The 4,937-nt window shown below is 40.5% G+C and overlaps 1 non-coding gene across 1 annotated transcript; it reads left to right on the forward strand.

Annotated features, from left to right (window-relative positions):
- The first annotated feature begins 3,887 nt into the window (after positions 1-3,887).
- Positions 3,888-3,990, forward strand: LOC143667884 (U6 spliceosomal RNA). The gene has a single exon (XR_013168191.1). It is a non-coding gene; the product is annotated as a U6 spliceosomal RNA (small nuclear RNA).
- The last annotated feature ends 947 nt before the right edge of the window (positions 3,991-4,937 follow it).

The following is a 4,937-nucleotide window of genomic DNA, read 5'->3' on the forward strand; positions in this document are numbered from 1 at the left end:
TACTCCCATTCCTGATCTGTTGATTCAGAAGCATGAGGAGCCCAAAGTGACCAGGTGGCAGTCTTAACTTCCAGTTCAATGGAATCATTGTTGTGTGCTCCTCATAGGAGCACTCTTCCTTTTGGAACTAATACTAGTACATCAGCAGAGCTTAAGGTTGCAAGAAGCAAAAAGTTTCCTAGTGGATCACTAGAGGTGATAATGAGTAATGTCATTCCCATTTCCAACCATGATTCCTAGACCTTTGAATCCTGGCTATGGGAGAAACAGCACCATAGAGTGGATGCTGATTCAGAGCATGTACAGCCTCCTGGAGAACATTGTCTCAGCCCTGCAAGGTATTGCCACCTAATTGATGCCTTAATTGAGTCTTCAAAAGGCCATTCCACCGTTTCATCAACCCAGCTGCCTCTGGATTATGGGCAATTTGGTAAGACCAGAGAATTCCCTGAGTATGTGCCCATTCCTGCACTTCATTTCCTGTGAAGTGGGTTCCTTGATCAGAAGCAATGCTGGGTGGAATACCATGATGGTGGTAGAATACCATAATGGTGGATAAGGCATTCCGTAAGTCCACAGATGGTAGTTTTGGTGGAAGCATTGCATACAGGGAAGGCAACCCATATCTGGAGTATGTGTCTATTCCAGTTAGAACAAATCAGTGTCAAAAACACATGCACTACCTGTACTGACTCGAGAAGAAATAGAAGAACTCAGCAAACCAGTTACAAGTAAAGAGATTCAATCTGTCGTCAAAAATCTTCCCACAAAAAAAGCCCAGAACCAGAGAGCTTCACAGGGGAATTTTATCAAACATTCCAAAAAGAACTAACACCAATCCTGCTCAAACTATTCCAAAAAATTGGGGAAAACGGAATGCTACCTAACTCATTTTACGAAGCTAACATCACTCTGATACCAGAACCAGATAAAGACACTGCAAGAAAAGAAAACTACAGACCAATGTCCCTAGTGAACATAGATGCAAAATTTCTCAGCAAGATACTAGCAAATTGAATCCAGCAACACACTGAAAGAATTATATATCATGACCAAATGGGGTTTATACCAGGAATGCAAGGGTGGAGCAACACAAGAAAATCAATTAACATAGTCCAGCACATTAACAAATAGATAGGGAAAAATCACATAATCATATTGATTGATGATAAAAAGGCATTTGACAAATATCAGCCTCATATCCTGATAAAACACTTCAAAAGAAACTTCCTCAATATCATAAAGGGTATATATGAAAGATCCATAGCCAACATCATACCTAACAGTAAAAAATTAAAAACGTTCCCTCTAAGAATGGGACGAGACAAGGATGCTCATTGTCAACCACTGTTATTCAACATTGTACTGAAAGTCCTAGCTGTAATGATTAGATAGGCGAAAGAAAAGGCATCCAATTAGGAAAGGAAGAAGTAAATTTTTCATTAATTGCAAATGACATGATCCTATACATAGAAAACCCTGAGAAATCCCCAGTAGAGCTACTTGAGCTAATAAATTCAGCAAAGTGATGGGATACAAGATTAAGTATAAAAATCAGTAATTTTTCTATATACATACAAGTCGTGACCTATCTGAGGTGACAGTTAAGGAAAAAATTCCATTCAAAATAGCCACCAAAAGAATCAGGTTTCTAGGAGTAAGCCTAACCAGGGATGTCAAGGACTTGTACACAGAAAACTACAAAACTGCTAAAAGAAATTTTTTAAATGACCTAAACAGATGGAAAGACATTCCGTGCTCATGAATAGGAAGGTTGAAGGTCATTAAAATGTTGATTCTACCCAATTTGATCAACAAATTCAATGCAATAGCAATCAAAATCCCAATGACATATTTTGAAGACTTGGAAAATCCAGTGTGCCAGTTTGAAACTGTTGTATACCCCAGAAGAGCCAAACTTTTTCATCCTCATTCAGCATTGCTAGGTGGGATCTTTTTCATCGTTTCCATGAAGATGTGATCCACCTAGTTGTGAGTGGTACCTTTTCATTAGGTATTTTCCATGGAGATGTGTCTCCATCCATTCAAGGTGGGGTTGGTTACCGGAGCCCTTTAAGAGGGAACCATTTTGGGAAAAGCTCAGAGCCAACAGAGCCCACACAGCCAGGGACCTCTGGAGATGAAGAATGAAAACACCCCTGGGAAAGCCTTATGAAACAAGAAGCCAGGAGAGAAAGCTAGCAAATGTTACGTGCGCCTTCTCAGCTGGCAGAGGTGTTCCAGACCCACTGGCCTTTCTTGAATCAAGGTATTTTTCTCTGGATGCCTTAGTTTGGACATTTTAATCGCCTTAGAACTGTAAACTTGCAACTTAATAAATTCCCTTTTTAAAAGCTGTTCTGTTTCTGGTATATTGCATTCCAGCAGCTTTAGCAAACTAAAACAGATTTTAATACTAGAGAGGTGTGGTGCTGCTGCAGTTTGCAAATACCAAACATGTTGGAACAGCTTTTTAAGTGGATAAGGGTAAGATTCTGGAAGAGTTATGAGGAGCTTGATAGAGAAGGTCTAGAATGCTTTGAAGAGACTGTTGGTAGAACTGATAAGGCCTTAGATGGAAATAATAATGTGTTATTGCAAACTGGAAGGGAGGCACCTGATTCTTCTTTGAAAGTGGCAGAAAATTTAGCAAAATTGACCATTGGTTTTGGATGGAAGGCAGATTTTAAAAGCCGTGAACTTGGATATTTAGCAGACTGCCAAATTAAATGTGGAAAAGTGTGGCCTGCTTTCTCCTTGCAGCTTATAGTGAAATGTGACAGGAAAGAGATAAGCTAAGAACTGAACTCTTGGTACAAAGAAACCAGACATTGATAGTCTGGAAAATTCTGGGCTTCCAGAAAGGGAGATCCCAGAGAATAGTGCCCCACATGTGGATTTAACTGAACATGAAACCGGTCAGCCATTTTAGAAAAAGCCAGGACTGGAAATGGAGTTATCCAGGAAGGATTTGTGGAAAATCCTGTTGTGGGATGGTTATGATCCCGGCCTACTACATAGAAAGCCAGCAAGAGTGCTGGGGGATCTGTATAAACTGAACCACTGCCCGTCTGGACTAAAAGGGACAGAAAAGAGACAAATTAAAGGAAAAATAACTTCAAGGACAGAGCCATGGAAGCTAAGGTCTGAAGCCAAGAAACCTTGGACCTGGAGAGTGGACCCACCCATGCACTTGGAGAGGGTGAATTTGCCCTGAAGGCAGAGGGTAGCAGTTTCTGTGTCCCAGGCCTTGGAGAAGGTGGAGCACATTCCTTGGGGATTGGGGTGAGCATTGCTGCCACCACATTGTTCTGGAGGGGTTGAGCATGTGCCCCAGAGATGGCAGAGATCCCAGATGTTTGGAGAGGGTGAAGTCGAGAAAAAGATGGTCTCCCCAAAGTCCCCCAAGGTTGCATTTGCAGAGAGCAGGGCCGCTGTGTATGCCCTTGGAAAGAGTGGGACTGCCAATTTCTCCTGCCCAAAGGATAAATGACTCTCAGACTTTGAAATCTAATGGAGTTTGCCCTGCAGGTTTTCAAAACTATTTGAGTTCCGTGTCCCCTGTGTTCCTTGCAGTTCCTCTCTATGGAAATGGGAATATGTATCTTATGACTATCCCTACTTTGTATATTGTACAGAATTGTTTTGGGCAGCATCAGACTTTCTTGAATGTAGGTAAACTCTTGGTGGTGCTTTAATTTGGACATTTTCATGGCCTTAGAACTGTAAACTTGCAACTTAAAAAATTCTCTTTTTAAAAGCCTTTTTGTTTCTGGTGTCTTGCATTCCAGCAGCTTAACAAACTACAAACAGCTAGATATCAAATGTATTTGGAAGGGAGAAACTCCAAATAGCTAAAGATAATCTTTAAAAAGAAGAGTGAATCCTCGCTTTGCCAGCACATGTATTAAAATTGGAACGATACAGAGAAGATTAGCGTGGCCCCTGCGCAAGGATGACACACAAATTTGTAAAGTGTTCCATATTAAAAAAAAAAAAAAAAGAGAGAGAGCAAAGTGAGAGGGCTAACACTTCCTGATTTTACAACTTACTATAAAGCCACAGTGGTCAAAATAGCATGGTACTGGTACAAGATAAAAGAATCAATCAGTGGAATCAAATTGTGAGTGCAGAGATAATCAATCTTCAGTAAGGCCCCCCAATACACTGAACTGGGACAGAATGGCTGTTTTAGTTTGCTAGCTGCCAAAATGCAATATACCAGAAACAGAATGGCTTTTAAAAGGGGGAATTTAATAAGTTGCTAGTTTAACGTTCTAACGCTGAGAAAATATCCCAGTTAAAGCAAGTCTATAGAAATGTTCAATTTAAGGCATCCAGGGAAAGATACCTTGGTTCAAGAAGGCCAATGACATTCAGTGTCTCTCTCTCAGCTGGAAGGGCACATGGCAAACATGGTGGTGTCTGCTGACTTTCTTGTGGCTCTGCCAAAAAAAAGGGACTCTTTCCAAAATGTTTCCTCTTTTAAAGGATTCCAGTAAGCAACTCTACCGTCAATGGGTGGAGACACACCTCTATGGAAATCATCTAATCAAAAGTTACCACCCACAATTGGGTGGGTCATATCTCCATGGAAACAATCAAAATGCTCCCACCCAGCAATATTGAATGAGATTAAGGGGCATGGCTTTTCTGGGGTCCACCACAGATTCAAACCAGCACAATGGTCTTTTCAACAAATGGACATGGGAGAATTGGATATCAATAGTCAAAAAAATGAAAGAGGACCCCTACCTTACACCCTATACAAAAATTAATTCAAAATAGATTTAAGACCTAAATGTAAGAGCCAGTACCATAAAACTTCTAGAAGAAAATGTAGGGAAATATCTTCAAGACCTAGTAAAACGAGGTAGCTTCTTTAACTTTACACTTAAAGCACAAGCAGCAAAAGAAAAAATAGATAAATGGGAACT

Source organism: Tamandua tetradactyla, chromosome 23 (genome assembly GCF_023851605.1).
Source record: "Tamandua tetradactyla isolate mTamTet1 chromosome 23, mTamTet1.pri, whole genome shotgun sequence".
Lineage (NCBI taxonomy): Eukaryota > Metazoa > Chordata > Mammalia > Pilosa > Myrmecophagidae > Tamandua > Tamandua tetradactyla.